This window comes from Triticum aestivum, chromosome 4B (assembly GCF_018294505.1).
Source record: "Triticum aestivum cultivar Chinese Spring chromosome 4B, IWGSC CS RefSeq v2.1, whole genome shotgun sequence".
NCBI lineage: Eukaryota > Viridiplantae > Streptophyta > Magnoliopsida > Poales > Poaceae > Triticum > Triticum aestivum.
In genome coordinates, this window is record NC_057804.1 from 427,718,364 (window position 1) to 427,735,668 (window position 17,305).

The 17,305-nt window shown below is 44.4% G+C and overlaps 1 long non-coding RNA gene across 8 annotated transcripts; it reads left to right on the forward strand.

The window, feature by feature from the left end:
- Positions 1 to 1,624: 1,624 nt before the first annotated feature.
- LOC123092525 (uncharacterized) lies at positions 1,625 to 9,800 on the forward strand. Of its 8 annotated transcripts, none has more exons than XR_006444708.1 (12): positions 1,625 to 2,083; positions 2,155 to 2,625; positions 2,722 to 2,793; positions 2,954 to 3,321; positions 3,388 to 3,434; positions 3,536 to 3,612; positions 3,946 to 6,264; positions 6,363 to 6,578; positions 6,889 to 7,145; positions 7,246 to 7,536; positions 8,275 to 8,783; positions 9,403 to 9,800. It is a non-coding gene; the product is annotated as an uncharacterized lncRNA (long non-coding RNA). The 8 variants fall into 8 exon arrangements; XR_006444711.1 differs by having other exon boundaries at positions 1,626 to 2,625; positions 8,275 to 8,413; positions 8,504 to 8,783; XR_006444709.1 differs by having other exon boundaries at positions 1,629 to 2,625; positions 3,946 to 4,437; positions 4,991 to 6,264.
- The last annotated feature ends 7,505 nt before the right edge of the window (positions 9,801 to 17,305 follow it).

A 17,305-nucleotide genomic window follows, 5' to 3' on the forward strand; every position in this document is an offset into this window, starting at 1 on the left:
ATGGCCTGGCCAGCGGTGGGAGTAGTAGGGGCGGTGACGCCTCCGCCGCATCGCATACGGCCACGGGAGGCAGGAGCACGAGGCACGACCGGCGCTGGTTTGGGCGGCTGGAGCAAGAAGACCAGAGGTTGAATAAGCACTACGGCCGTTGGATGGACATCGTACGGTCACTGGAGTTAGAATCGTGCATATTGACTAAGTTGACAAAGCCCTCTATCCCCGTCAACTTAGTAGGCCCACAAGTCAGCCTGCCACTATACTGGGTCCCAGCTAACAGGGGGAGTATTCATTTTTTTTGTGCGTAATAAGGAGGCACTTCCTTGCCTGCGAAGATATAGCTTGTGGGTCCGAGCTGTCAGCGGCGGTAACGTTTTTTCATGAAATACAGAGGCCCTTTCGGTGGGTCCCCGATGTCAGGTGGAGGAATCGTTATTTTTCGCGTAATAAGGAGGCATTTCCTTGCGTGCGGTCGTGGACCCAGCTGTCAGCCTCTCCACGTACAGTCCACTTCAGATGCATGTCGGTTGTTGACCACTTTGACCAGGCCGCGCCGAGAGCACCAGGGCAGTGGACGACGGCGAGGCCTAGGAAGGGAACGACACGGAGGCAGGGAAGACTCGGCAGTTGTTTCCCACACGGAGGGGAGTACGACTGTACGAGGGTTTACTGGTTCGTCTGCCGTCGCCGGAGAATAACAGCAGGTGTGTGTGAGTAGAGGGATGGCTAGGCCAGCGATGGGAGTACGGTGGGGCGGTGAGGGCTGCGCGGCAGCACAGCCGGCCGCGGGGAGGAGGGAGCAGGCAGTCCCGCGGCGCTTGTTTGAGCGGCTGGAGCAGGAAGAGCAGAGATTGAAGAAGCACGACGGCCGTTGGATGGACATCGTACGGTCACTGGAGCTAGAATCGTTCATATTGACTAAGTTGACAAAGCCCTCCGTCCCCGTCAACTTAGTAGGCCCACAACTCAGCCTCCCACCATGGTGGGTCCCAGCTAACAGGGGGAGTATTCATTTTTCTGTGCGTAATAAGGAGGCACTTCCGGTGGGTCCGAGCTGACAACGGGGGCAGCGTTTTTTTGCAAAATACGGTGGTCCGTCCGGTGGGTCCCAACAGTCAGGGACAAACGTTTTTTCGCGAAATACGGTGGCCCGTCCGGTGGGTCCCAGCAGTCAGGGGGGAAACATTTTTTCCGCGAAATACTGGTGGCCCGTCCGGTGGGTCCCTGCTGTCAGGTGGAGGAATCTCTACTCCTAATGGACCAGTTGGTGAATAGTCCGCGCGGTTTATTTTCGTCATCCCCATCACCGTTTTTTTTCGTCATCATCCCATCTCTGCCAAAAAACCTTTGCCAAAAAAACCCTCATGCCTAGAGCAGATCGATCGCAATTAATCCACGTATAGTAATAAATCAATCCAGGTATGGTAAGGCCATAATTCAGAAAAATTTGAATGGATCAGAACCTTCCATATTGTCACAAATTATTTAGTAATGTATTTATGTGAAAAAATCAATCACGGTCAAGCTGAGAAAAAAATCATGATCCAATTTGAAAAGAATCAATCACGATCCATAAATCACACGCACCAGAGAAAAAAAAAATCTGACGAAGAAGGCTGCCCTTGATCTACTATTCGATACAACGACTGGAACCACACCACAGCAGCCATCGCGGATCTCTTCGCCGATCCATCCCCACCCCACCTGCCTCCTTCCTGATCCCGACCTCCCGAACCCTACCTCGACGCCAACCGCGCCGCCGCCTCCTTCGACCCACCACTCCGTTCCATTGATCCACTCCGCGACGGCCAGTTCTCGCGGCAGTCGCCGCCCGCTCTTCTCCTCCTGGTCCACCTCCCCACCAAGCTCTCTCTCCTAGATCGTGAGATGGTAGCGGAGGCACATAGGTTTCGGCTTCTCCACTAATGGCGATATCAAGAGCTGGTGGAGGCCGGCCAATGGACACGTCTCTCGCCCTCGCACGTAACGAAAAAAATCAGCCAACATGCCTCCCCTCGATCCGTTTCCAACGCGGATAGTCAAAGACGCCCCAGCCGCCATAGCGGAGTCCTTCGCCGACACCGAGGTACGACAGGAGCCGACGCCCTCATCCCTCTCTTTTCACACTCGCCTATTTAGCTGGTCGTTGCCTCTCAGCGGTGACTACCCTAGCGGCGGTTGCGGGAAAGATGGATCCTTATCCTCCCGAAAATAGACTCGGCGCCCTCGTGGTTTGTAGCGGCACACTCCCTTCCCACGCCGCCGAAGAGGCCCCCAGGGCGGCCGACGACGCCTTTAGCGGCCTTCCGGAGACACAGCAAGTCTGGCCTACGGTGGGGTGGCGGCATGCGCAGCATGGTCGTCGTTTGATTCAGGAGCGACCTCCGGCTGCTGAACAACCAGTCACTGGAGCACGTGTGGATGGCCTCTGGCACTGTCCTCACCAATGGAGGAGCCTCGCCTATGCTGCAGTGCTGCAGGGCGGTGGTCGGGGTGGTCCGCACCGGCGCCTACAATGTGTGCCTCATCCTAACTGGCAAAGTGATCTTCAGCCTCCCCATCAACTACACCCTCGGCATCTCCCTTCCGAGGATCTGCAAGTCACTCCCCGTCCCGCTCGTTTGTAGAGTTCGGTTTCTGCTTGCAACAATTTATTTTCATTGAAGAAATTTACTTCTAATTAACGAAAAATGTTCTTGTTTGTTCCATGCTTGTGATGTGTAGATACGGCGACGCAGATCCTAGCTCCAGATGTCTTAAATTCTCCTTTGTTGACCTTGCCTTGACATCGCCTCGGTACGGACCACTGACTGTACATTAATATTACTATAGTGAATTAACTTGCAGGGCCTATTGCATTTGCTCCGGCACTGCCCCCCTCTGCATAAGTATCTTCAATGGCCTTCTGATAGTACCATATCTGTATTGAAGTTGCACATTCATTTGTTCTGAATAGATGTCTCGCAATTCTTCCGCACTGTTGCCACCGGATTCGTCGGTTGATGAGAAGGCGCTGTTGCCGTGAGTGGAATCGACGCCGATCATGCAGGGGCAGAGATAGGTGGTGGTACCCATCATGCGTTGGTAGATATGTTTTTGCAAGTCTGTGTTACACTTGGTATTGTGTGCGTATGTATGTAGTTAGACAAGTAAATCTGTTTCATGGAGGAGAGAGTGCAGCTCTGTGAAGAGTTCATGAATACTTCTGAAAGAATGATCAGCTGACAGTCTATAAAAGGTATAGAAATGGCATGCTTGGTCCAAAGTACAACAGTTTGTTGGCTTGCTTCGGACAGTCTTTCGCCGTGCTATATTTGTCAAGAGGTAATATTTTGTATTGTCTACACACATTACTAGCTGGCCTGTGCTAAATGTTCGGTCATTATGCAGGTAATGACATATGAGAAGCAAAGAGGATCAAATGATTCCACATACTGGTTAGTGTGCCTTTTCTAGCCCAATTCCATGTTTGAAGCCTTCTATATAGAATGTTCTAATTCATACTGAACTGTTATTCCTGAGATGACAATGGTTTCAGGGTATTATTTGAACTGATATGGGGGGCTACTTCAGATTCCTTTTCAGCAAAATATGGGAACTCCATTTTCTTGCAAGGTAAAAAATATACAATTGCATCATTCTGAATTTTTTCCGCACATGTATATTACGGAAAGGATGCACACATGTTTTCCTTATTCTGTGATCTCCTGCGATCATCGATTCACAAAGAAATCTCCTGTGATCATTGCTAATTGTCATTTGTTTTCAAAATTTTGGGTCATAGATTATATTGCTAATTTTTATTCATCAAATTTCCTGTTCAATCAAAGACATTTGTGATTCAGAACATTGAGAGTTTAGAGGGTTAGAGCTCAGAAGTACTAGCAGACTGCCAATGTATTCAGTCAAAGGCATTTTATTTATGTATCTTCTTTACATGTCTGCCAGGGTAACCATAGCATCTACATTGCTTTATGCCTGAAACTGAGAGCTTTGGAACAGTGCTATGCGCTATTGGACAAGTAGATACAGAGATACCTATCATTGGTGGTCAGCAGCAAATACGAGAAATGTTAGATACATCCACACTCTTTCTTGATCTATGGTTAATCCCCCTCTTGCCTACCATAAGCTCTTGGTGAATTACCAGATTAAGCGGAAGTGCTAACCTATTGTTGGTAGCAGTAGGAGATGTTGATGTTCCATGGAATTGTTAATCCCGTCTCCAAGTTTTAATGTTTGATCTGCGTGTTATTGACCTAAGAGAAAATGGGTTCTGAAGCTTCGATATGATGTATTTCTAACAAATAGCGACAAAATCAATACCTCACACGGGCAATTACTCTTATATGGTTTGATGCTTGAAAAATTGTAGAGTCAGCACCTCTTATTAAAGTGTACACGATGCAATAAAAAAAGCATCTTGAGTACCATGCCCAGGTACAGTTTTAATGCTTATAGCTGTATTTTGCTCCATTAGAAAATACAACTATATTTTATTCCTGATAGGGCAATCTTATACGGGGAAAATTACTCCTGAATGTGTACAACTATATAATGTTCCTACAGATGTATTTTGTTCCATTAAAAACATAGTATTTCTGCTATCTCAGTTGGATGGCCACTGTTATGTCAATTTGATGGCCACTATGTTTTGCTACGGCAGAAGATTCAACTATATTTTGCTAATACAAGTACAACACTCAACCTCTGCTATGCCAATTCGATGGCCACTACATATTCAGACGGGCAATGAACCAAATAACTCTTTCACTGGGCCACTGATAATATTATTGGTCGAGCTGATTAGGGAAGTAAACTATATACAACAATAAAGTGAAGTTGAACTGTTTAGAGAAGTAAAATATACAGAAGTAATCTGAAGTACACTTGGATCCAAAAGATGTTGGTGGAAATACTTCAACAAGCTTGATGCATTCATTATTCTGTAATACTAGGATTAACAATGATGTCGCTGTTGGTTACTTTGCAGGTAACAATGTTACGCTGATGACATAGTTTATTTAGCTCTCAAGAATGGCTGCTTATCGTTCAAGAATCTGGACAACTACTTCTATTTCGTATTCATACTAAAACTTCTATGAAGCAACAAATTTTCCTTCTTGTGAATTTGTTCTGAAGCTACTAAAATATCCCCTTGTACTAAAATAAGATTTCTACTCAAATTTTGTCAAGATACTAAATTTTACTTGCTTGCTCATGCCTTAAAATCTACCTTGTTGCCGAAATTTAATGAGGAGCTCAAGGGAAAAAATGAACCAAGGAGAAGGGATCCAGAGAAGGAGAATTAAGATGTGCCTTTCACTTATAATTTCTAAACACTACAGGAATCATGATATCGTGTTAGCATAATTGCATGGTTACGTGTTAGAAGTGTGAATGTGGGAGGCTTGGCCGGGGGATTGTGAGCTGGAGATTGTGGAGGAAAATAAACAAGACTGATTTGACTGTAAAAAAATGTTGATGTGCTTTTTATGAAATATTTGGCCAATCATGTGTTGCAACGTGGGCACATATTTTCATAGTTCTATATCAGTCATATCTGACAGAGATCTGGATGTTCGGTATATGATATGTAGTATACTATGCAGACCGCTGTTAAATATCATATACCCAGCCCGTGTACTACATATCATATATCCACTCTGCACACTACATATCATATACCCAGTCTAATGAACCATGCGGTTCTGGCATGAAGAAAAATCCGTATATGGATTTTTTTTCATGGTTCATGGGACCAACAACATTGAAAGAGCATTTCAGCTGTATGATTAGGCTTCTTGAATTCTGACGTGGAGTATGTGATCGCGAGCTCACAGGAGCTCGGAATCACGCCCGTCCAGAATTGCTATGAGATTCGTCGCATTAAATGCTATAGCCAGTTGGTGGGTCCATGCCGACAAAGGAAAATTAGGATATACGGCACAATACGCGTCTGACAGATGGGGCAAGGTGGACGGAGGGGTGCACGGCGTCGCCTGTGCATGCCTGAGCCGTGGCTCGAGCTTGTCGCAGGCGTCCTGATCCGTGGATCAGGTACGGTGCTTTCTGCTAGCGCCGGCAGTGCCCGAACTAAATGCAGTAGTTGGGTCAGTCGCTGGTTACGGGGGTGAAGTTGGATTTGCCTCTCGTCCCGGTCGGTGAAGAGGTGGAGATATTTACTCCGGCGACGGCGACTGGGCGGTGCAGCGACCTCGGACAGGCTCCGGCGACCATGGAGTTCTTACTGCAGCCGCTAAACAGGTTGGGATCTGCTACTTGGCCCATTATTTTCAATGGTTTTGACTCGGATTTTGGGTACTGATCTAGATTTCGTCGCTTAAAATTTTGGGTTGGTTAAGTAGAACATTCCTGGAAGAGGTGAATGATAACAACGGGGCAATGGAGCCCGTGCGGTTCCCAGTATCCGCGGTGGCTGAGGTTGAGGATCCAGCACCGGCCGCTTCAAGTGCTGACGGGCAGATCTGCGGGGCGGAGGCAGCAGGCGCGGACATGGCTCAGTGCTCCGAGCACTCAATGGAGCAAATTGACCCAAAAACACCAGGGCGGACGCAAAGGTACTACAACTTACCATCTGAATTGCATCAAAATTTGGCACTGCAAATGTGTGTGTCCTGTCAGATATGCAAGCAGTAACTGATGAAATGAGGGTGGAACAGTATACATAACCGTGATTAAATAGCATGAACACCACCAGTATATATACGTGTGTGTGGGAAGGTTTTATAAACTTGTTTAGGATAATATAGTGTGAACTGCAATTTTGTAAGATGTTAGTGTAGCTCAGAATTTTGTGGACTGGAATTTCATAACAAATGGCTGCAGCTGAAAACACCACCTGATTGTTTCTCTGCTGTGACTGGGCAGAGTGCATGTAGGTGCTGCTGCTCTACGAAGGCCTCCGTGCCCGGACAGGGTCACGGCGCTGGAGAAGACTGACAGGGAATTTGCCGAGCATCCAGGTGACATAGTTATGGTGCCAAAGATTGGAACAAATTTTGACACGCTCGGAGAAGCTTATGACTTTTAACTCCTGGAAGAAAGGATTTGGAATACGATATGGAAAGAGCAGGCTAAACGTTAGCAGGACTAAGTGTATGCAAGATATAGTCTGTGGATGCGCGGTACGGCTAATGTTACAGCAGAAATTGATTACTAATTTTTCATAAAGAACAGATTTGAAAATGCCTGTGACTGAATCTGACTTTTTGTTTGTTCCATCAGGGGAAGCCAATCGTTGAAAATACTCGTTCATGCCGGTGTGAATGCCCAGCCCTCATCAGACTACTGCGGACAAAGGACAATGGATGGTACGTAGCAGAGCACCGAGATGGGCACAACCATGCACTTTCCCAAACATATGGACAGACAATACACTGGCCTACGGCAGTGAGCGCGGAAGCACGGATCTGCGTGATGGACACAGCAGCGGTGGTCAATGAGGGACAGCTCGCGTCAGGCCTCGGAGCTCTGAACTGGAAAGATGAATCCACATGCTTCTATCTGGAATTAGAGGTGAGGAAAATACGTTTCATTTTTTCTTTAGCTGCTTAGAGTTAATTTTGCCCATTTAGAATCCAGACTACTGTAAGTTGCTTTTGAAATCCTGGGTGAATGGTCCAGTTAGACTGATGGATGTTGTTTACTGGAATAAGAATTTTGCACTGTATATTAATTCATTAGTTGAGAGTGCAGCATGTTGTTTACTGGATTCAGTTAGTTCAGTTGATTGAGGTAACTGAAAGAGTCCTGCCTGGATGGTCCATGATGGATGTTGTTTACTGGAGTTAACAGTTTTCGATGGTCTAGTAATTTATTTATTGGGAGTGCAGCATGTTGTTTACTGGTTCAAGTTAATTGAGGCAAGTAGTCAGGTTGCGGAATGGTGCTGCTGCCCCCAGCATGCACCTTGCCCATATCGGGTGAGCGCTTTCAAGAAGGCAGTTAGGATGTTTGCAGAGAACCCGAGCAATAATGTTATCACTCCAGCGCTTGGGACAAGTATCGACTCACTTGGCGAGGCGTATAATTTATAGAACTTGTATTCTTGGGAAAGGGGTTTTTGAATTTGACATGGAAAGAGTAGGTTGAATGTTTAGAGAACGAAATGCATGCAAAAAATAGTATGGGGATGCTCGGTACGTATGACATGTGGAGCACTATGGTTACTTATTTGGGGTTCATTTAATTGGGGTTGATTTTTAATCGATTCATGATTGTTATTTGCTCTGATAAAATAAAATACATATGTAGGATAAAGCTGGTGTTGAGAACACGAGGTCTTGTCGTTGCGAATGCCCGGCTCTAATAAGACTGCTACGGGCAGAGGACAATGGGTGGTACATTGCAGAGCACAGAGAGAGTCACAACCATTCCCTTTCACTGAATTTGGGTGAGACGATCCACTAGCCCTCGCACAAGCACATAGATGTGTTCGGCTGGTGACTACATGTTCTCGTCTCTTTGATCGTTCTTTTTTCAGATCTGAAACTGCACTGCATCAGTGGTGATTGAACTCAAGTTCTCGCCGGATTTCCATTGATTGAGGAGGTGGACGGCACGTAATGCTTGAGGTGTCCGTCTAGGACACCGGTGGCCGCGGATGCCATTGATGTCCATCAGGTGTCGACAGCAGCCATTAGTGCCGAAGGGCAGGTCTGTGAGCTGGCTGCTAGTGTGGGCTCCGGGAAGGAGAGCTCCCCGCCGGAATTGGAGCTGTCTGCGGGGAAACTCAATCCGCAAGCACCATGGTTGGCAATGAGGTTAGTGTTTGACATAATAATTTTAGTAGATGTGCGGAAACATTCATTGCTGCAGTGTGGTAAGACTGTACTTACAAGGTGTGTCATGCATTTCCGACAGAAATATGTAGCAGCAACCAGTTTTTTTCACTTCAATTGTATTGAGCAAAGCTGAGTTGCAGTGTGGTCAACTGGTAAAACTCCCTTTTAAATAGAAAAAAGACACTAGTGAAATATGTTCAGAAAAAATCTTATAAGTTTTTAAGGGACATCAGGTTGCACTTTGTAATTTGTAGGAAAGCTACAAACCGTTGAAATAGAAATGCTATTCGCACAGACTTTTTAAAGGGCTAAGTTGCGGCATTGCTTGTAAGATGTATGCTCCCTCCATGTCAGAACTGAAGTCGCAATAACCTTTAGAAATAAGTGTTGTGTGATTTGGTGATTACCAAAAAATAGAATGTAGTGGAACTGTATGCTGATTAAGGTGTTTAGGAAACGCTAGGTGCATCCACTCATCCAGTACATTTCTTTTTGGAAGTACACTGACTCGTTCGTGTGCTTGAAGCTGGACATGAAACAACAGTGTGGTAGTTATATGGTGCGGTACTGACTAAACTGGGGTGTCATTTATAAGCAGGATTCGCATTGGATCAGCGAGTCCATTTAGAGGCAGCGTGGTCAAGTTAGCCGGACTGTGGGCGCCCGCAATAATAAAAGAGATTGGGAGACCATGCAGACCTGCTCACTGCAAGAACCACGGTGTACAGGGTCACTCGAGATTTTTTTTGTACAAGCCGGGTGAAATGAGACTGGGTTCAGGGGCTTGAGTCGGCGTTCATGCCAAATGGTTAGACAGTTGGGTTCGAATTCCCTCCAGTTGTGCATCACAAAGAGTTTTTAGTTATGTCAACGTGCGTGTGTTATTTCTGCTGTAATGATCCTCTATTTCCTTTGTGGACAAAGAATTGGCTCAATGGGACTAATATGGTACGTGAATTTTAGACTGAACGACAATTGATGTGCATCTAAACTTCATGTCCTATTTGTACGTGGCAGTATTACTCGTGTGAGCTGTAGGCAGAAATTGGTTAGGATCTAATCCTTGCTCTGTTTTGAATTCTGAGACAAGGAACAATTGACGGGCGGTAGAAGGCTCGGGGTCGGAGAAAATGGCTCAGCTCGTTAGCGATCCATCTGTCCCGATTCTAGGGGACGGCAACAGGCTTAATAAATGTTGGGCCATAGTGGGCCAAGCAACAGATTGATGGGACATATACTATTTGGAATACGCCTGCTTATACACTGGGATGTCCGAATCTTGCAGAGAAACAATGTGGGAGATAATGAGAGTCTGTGCGCTCGAGCTCAATTCAGCATTTTCGATCCCGTCTCCAAGTTTTAATGTTTGATCTGCGTGTTATTGACCTAAGAGAAAATGGGTTCTGAAGCTTCGATATGATGTATTTCTAACAAATAGCGACGAAATCAATACCTCACACGGGCAATTACTCTTATATGGTTTGATGCTTGAAAAATTGTAGAGTCAGCACCTCTTTTTAAAGTGTACACGATGCAATAAAAAAAAGCATCTTGAGTGCCATGCCCAGGTACAGTTTTAATGCTTATAGCTGTATTTTGTTCCATTAGAAAATACAACTATATTTTATTCCTGATAGGGCAATCTTATACGGGGAAAATTACTCCTGAATGTGTATAACTATATAATGTTCCTACAGATGTACTTTGTTCCATTAAAAACATAGTATTTCTGCTATCTCAGTTGGATGGCCACTGTTATGTCAATTTGATGGCCACTATGTTTTGCTACGGCAGAAGATTCAACTATATTTTGCTAATACAAGTACAACACTCAACCTCTGCTATGCCAATTCGATGGCCACTACATATTCAGACGGGCAATGAACCAAATAACTCTTTCACTGGGCCACTGATAATATTATTGGTCGAGCTGATTAGGGAAGTAAACTATATACAACAATAAAGTGAAGTTGAACTGTTTAGAGAAGTAAAATATACAGAAGTAATCTGAAGTACACTTGGATCCAAAAGATGTTGGTGGAAATACTTCAACAAGCTTGATGCATTCATTATTCTGTAATACTAGGATTAACAATGATGTCGCTGTTGGTTACTTTGCAGGTAACAATGTTACGCTGATGACATAGTTTATTTAGCTCTCAAGAATGGCTGCTTATCGTTCAAGAATCTGGACAACTACTTCTATTTCGTATTCATACTAAAACTTCTATGAAGCAACAAATTTTCCTTCTTGTGAATTTGTTCTGAAGCTACTAAAATATCCCCTTGTACTGAAATAAGATTTCTACTCAAACTTTGTCAAGATACTAAATTTTACTTGCTTGCTCATGCCTTAAAATCTACCTTGTTGCCGAAATTTAATGAGGAGCTCAAGGGAAAAAATGAACCAAGGAGAAGGGAGCCAGAGAAGGAGAATTAAGATGTGCCTTTCACTTATAATTTCTAAACACTACAGGAATCATGATATCGTGTTAGCATAATTGCATGGTTACGTGTTAGAAGTGTGAGTGTGGGAGGCTTGGCCGGGGGATTGTGAGCTGGAGATGGTGGAGGAAAATAAACAAGACTGATTTGACTGTAAAAAAATGTTGATGTGCTTTTTATGAAATATTTGGCCAATCATGTGTTGCAACGTGGGCACATATTTTCATAGTTCTATATCAGTCATATCTGACAGAGATCTGGATGTTCGGTATATGATATGTAGTATACTATGCAGACCGTTGTTAAATATCATATACCCAGCCCGTGTACTACATATCATATATCCACTCTGCACACTACATATCATATACCCAGTCTAATGAACCATGCGGTTCTGGCATGAAGAAAAATCCGTAGATGGATTTTTTTATGGTTCATGGGACCAACAACATTGAAAGAGCATTTCAGCTGTATGATTAGGCTTCTTGAATTCTGTCATAACCCTCATATTACGTGAACGAACATGCTTTGTCAGTTTTCCCCAGGTTCATTTAAAATTACCACAACAATAATACTGCTCGCTTATTGTACTAATAACTCCTATAGGAGGAGCTTGCAAGTATGTTAAACTTACACGGGCAGGAACTTTGATTCATGGATAAAAGTTGCATGATTAGCCAAGTATGCCTGAACCAATCCTAACCCCCACCCCCCTACTATGAGGATATTAACAAAGTTGTACGTAGGATTGTATTTTTTGCTGAATTATTTGCATATCTTCTACCCCTAAAAAGGGACTTGGTAGCTTCCCCTTCCCCTTCACTGAATTATTTCCACGCCCTGCAAGGGCGGGGTGGCAACCAGTCACATCCACACTGCTCCTTCTCTCCCTCCCCAAATCGCCATGGATTGCGCGCTGCTAGCGCCCCTACTCTCTCACTTCCCGAGCCTCTGTGGATCTTGTGTTGTTAGAGTTGTTCCTCTCACTTCCCTGGTCAATAATTTTGCAGTAACAGATGTCATCTGAAGCAAATAAGTGCCTTTGAAATAATTTAAGTTCCCTTGCCCTATTAATTAGCTTGTTGATTTCTTTTCCTTGATAAGAGAAATAAAATTAATTTTCTGTAACCTAATTTAACAGTGGGAGTCTCTACTGCTGTCATTTCTAAAAAAAGAAATGAACTTAATTATGATAGTGTTTGCGCACACTTGCTGGAACTTAGATAATGCGGCATGCATCTTAATCTCTTCTTTCAAGTTAAGGCCATTTGTACATACTTTTTGATGTACCTGCTGTTTTGAACCCATAAACTTAATGTTGTGCTTGTAGTGTTGGTTCTGGATTTCGAATGAATTTTAACTTGTGGAACGATATCCCATCAACCACAAATAGTAATTTGTAGATTGATATTCTGCTGGTTAAGAAAATGTACTTCCTGGTTTATGATTTCCGTTGATTGAAATCTACATCCTGATTAGTGTTTCTATCTAAGAATTTGCAAGAAAATGTTCAACTCAAGGGAAAGTGAACTTTATCTATTTCCATGTATCTGGTTTGATTAGCACCTGGAATCGTGTTGAAGTGTCTTCATACTTGGTTTTGGAGTTCATGCTCTAAAATGAACTGATATGCTTGTTCATGGTCCAAATTGCTTGTCCGAAGAGTTGATTTCTTCTTCATGAACAGAAATTGCATGGTTTAGCTACTCCATGCAACCTTTTATCTTATTTTTGGATAACCTGACATATCCTTTTCGTGTCTATTTACTGTACATGTTTTTCTCTGTAACTAGAGGTCGATCTTGCTCCGTAGGACTCAACTCCGCTGGCCTCGTCATCCTTTCTGTCACTGTGGTCGTCCATGTCGAAGGGCTCGCGCCGAGGGAAGCACCATGGATCCATTGGACCCCACACCTGCGCCGACCGATGCTTTGTCTATTAGTAAGCAAGAAATGCAAGCATCCTTCTAAATAAGATATTAGCTATCTTGAGGCTGAAATGCATCCTTCTAAGTAAGATATTAGCAATCAACAAAAAATGACAGCAATTTTATTGAAAACTAAAAACAACCTTGCAATATTGATACAAGGAAACAGAAAAAGAGGCTAAAGCATCACATGATATATATCATTGCGTATACCATGGATCTAAAAACAAAATGTAATGATCGCCCTCTGCTGTGATGGTGTGCATTTCTTGGCATCGGGAACCGGCTTTGGATACATAGGAGGGGGCGGGCGACACTGGGGGGATGGGGAGACTATGGTGAGAGGAACGTACATGCCGGATGTCGTGGTATCAAGCGAAGACAACAATGGCTGCGGCGACGCCATGTTGAGGAGAACAGGCCGGGGGAATGAGAAGTGAGTGTGAGTGTTGTGCGGTGTGGTGATAGAGTGAGAGAGTGAATTGCTTTTTAAGATAAGAAGAAAAGGATTGGATGTTTTCTTTTTTATAGGGAAAATCACCTCTTTGCTATGAGAGAAATGTCATATTCTTTTTTTTTATTAGTGAAAAATATCACCAACCCAACAAGTCATTTTTAACAAGGACTCAGATGCGACTCACTTTACTAAAAAGCATAATGCCACTCACTCCCGACTAAAAATGAGCACATGCTTGCATTTAGCATACGACCAATTGTATATGGAGCTTTTTTAATATATGTTTATTGTTCACTTTAGATCAGAGATAAAACCTCATGCCTTCGGATGATGCTTTGAAAATGTCGCTTGACAAAGCTTTATGATGGACTAGACTGAAAACTTGTTGAGTTTTACAAAATGGGAAGAGATGCATACAAATAATTGTTGTTCTTCGTATATATCTTGCACGTATTTTTAAATATTTTTAGTTTTGGAGATGAGAGGGATGGGGATGGACAAAAGTAATCCATTAAAAGGGTGTCAAGGCGATGTTTGAAGGGACCAAAATTTCATAGAGTTTTATGCAACAATACATGTATATATATGCAATAAAACAAAATTGAAATGCCCGTGGCAACGCACGGGCATTCTACTAGTAATTATTATGCGCATAATAAGGAGGCATTTCCTTGCGGCCGCCGTAGACCCAGTTGTCAGCCTCTCCACGTATAGTACTCTTCCGATGGAAGTCGATCGTTGATCACATTGACCACGCCGCGCAAAAAGCACCACGGCGGTGGACGACGACGAGGCCTAGGAAGGGGACGACACGGAGCCGGGGAAGACGCGGCAGTGGATGCCCACGTGGAGAGGAGCACGAGGGTTCACTGGTTTGGCTGCGGTGTGAGGCTACCGTCGCCGCAGAATAACAGGGGGAGTGGGTGAGTGGAGGGATGGCCTGGCCGGCGGTGGGAGTAGTATGGGGACGGTGAGGCCTCCGCGGCAGCACAGCCGGCCACGGGAGGCAAGAGCATGCGGCACGAACAGCGCTGCTTTGGGCGGCTGGGGCAAGAAGACCAGAGGTTGAAGAAGCACTATGGCCGTTGGATGGACATCATTGACCATGCCGCGCAGAGAGCACCAGGGCGGTGGACGACGGCGAGGCCTATGAAGGGAACGACACGGAGCCGGGGAAGCCACGACAGTGGCTGCCCACGCGGTGGAGAGTACGAGGGTTGACTGGTTCGACTGCCGTCGCCGAAAAATAACAGGATGTGTGGGTGAGTAGAGGGATAGACAGGCCAGGGATGCGAGTATGATGGGGCCGTGAGGCCTGCCCGGCAGCACTGCCGACCACGGGAGGCGGGAGCAGGCGGTTCCGACGGCGCTGGTTTGGGCGGCTGGGGCAGGAAGATCAGAGACTGAAGAAGCACGATTGTCGTTAGATTGACATCTAACGGTCTGACACTGGTAGAGTCGATTGTTGACTAAGTTTCTTTTTTGTGAAACCTTGTGTACGCATGAACTTGGTAGACCCACAAGTCAGCCTCCAAATCTGTGGCAGACAACATAAAGCCCATTTGCTATTTTTTATAATTTGCAGCCCATTTGCTAATTCTTAAGTAATTTATTACATCCCATTTTCTGCCCAGGACCACGGTCAAAAAGTTCGACCTTATTTTGCATATTTCGGTGGAGTCCGAACTGTTTTAATCTCGAAATGATAAACATTTTTAAGAACTTATTGATTTGCCAAAAAAATCGTTTTGTTTTTGTGAGCAAATAAGACGTGGGACAATTGAGTTGGTTTAAGGGAAAACCAGTGGTAAAAAAATCAGCGCTGGGTGGGAAAAAACAACAAAAATAAGGATGTAAATATGAAAAGGGAATTTCATGTGTTTTCAATATAATGATACGTGTATATGAACTAGTAAAACTATAGGTAGAGATTAGAAAACGGATGTAGGACATGCGTTTCAAGAGGAAAATAGAACTGGGCTGTGTGTTTGATTCAGTAAAAAAACTGCCTGCGGATGTTGTAAGACAAAATATAACTAACGCTGGCTGGTCAGAGGCCAGTAGATACCTACTGGATCTTTGTGCCCCATTATCATCATGGGCTGGGCCTGTTGAAAACAAAACCAACCCTGGGCAGTCTGCAACCCAGTTGAAACTTGCTCGACCTGAAAAAACAATATACGTGCTCAATAAACGAGAGAATTCTGCAAGTACAGACTGATAACTGGGATGCAGCACGGATATTGTTTTTTATCGTGATAATAAGTGCATGCACTTGTTTTGAAAAAATTGGAGAACTGAGAATTCGAACGGCGGGTGCTTATGCTACCCATCAAATAAAAATTAGGTGCTCTGAAAATTCGTTTCGAAACAAATGATTCAGCTTTATATCCACGCCGACCCTCGGCATGATGGTTGGAAGAAAATGCAAGTTCATACCAAAAGATTGTTAACAACAATACCAACTTGAGGACGATAAGGTAGTACAACTACCAATACCTAACTAACTTATAATCTTTTTACTCCTGGCCTTAGTGTTCGTCTGGTAGAAAATCTTGCAGAGGACCAGTTTCCGCTCCTTCTCTTGCTCCAGGTCCCCGAGGTGGTACTGGTGCATCACCCAGTTGGTCCTCTGCTGGTCGAAGTTCTTGTTGGTGTGCAGCACCAGAACCTTTTTTGCTGCCCGTCTGCCGGCCATTGACCATCAACGGCAAGGTATTGCCGGTCTTGTGCCACATCACGTGCATATCGCACTCCGACTGTATCTTGCGACGCGTCCACGTACCCCTTTTGAACGCCTTGGAATTGCGCTGGAAGAATTGCTTCCTTAGGCCACTCAGTGTGATACCTGCAGTATTGTGGAATACAGGTTTTAGTGTACGTAGTTGGCATTTTCATAATATCTTTGGCATGTTATAGTCACTTGTTTCACTTTTTATTAACTGTCAAATTGTAATTGCTTCACCAGGTCTGCGTCTAAAAAGAAAAATAGAGCTATAAACAAAGGAATATGTTTGTGCAAGTAGACGGCCGATCGGTGTCTTACCTGGAAGTTTCTCAGGTTGGGTGTAGCATATGCTGTGCTCGTTGTCGATGGTTGGTATGAACAAATCGATGAGAGACTGAAATCTCGCGCTGTCAGCACTCACTTTGGCCTCAAGGTGCTCGATCAGCTCCTGATCCATGGGATCAAACTTGACGCCAGCCGGCAGCACCGGCCAATCCTTCTTCGACTTGCATCGGTAATTCTAGTTATATGGTACTCAATGTATGATCAATCGTCTGTTTTAAGTGAATGATGAAAGATTTCGACAGATAAGTGGTACTCCAAATCTGAAGTCCAGAATACCCGAACACGCCGCCGGGATTCTTGTGTCACCTCACGCGCAGCATGTTGTCACGTCAATTCAATGTGTGGACATGATGAATAATTTGACCGACGTATACTAGTACTGCTACTGTACTACTTACTAGTCGTATTTAGTGTCACAATTTATACATAGGTTTAACCAACAAGTACGCACTTGAAACCTAACTTATTCTAATAACACCCATTATTCATCCATTAAGAGTCTATTATGATATAGGGTGGGTCTATTATGATAACACCCATTAAGAGTCTTATTCTAATAACACCCACCTTATTTTGCTAACACTTTAGAGTTGCGAAAG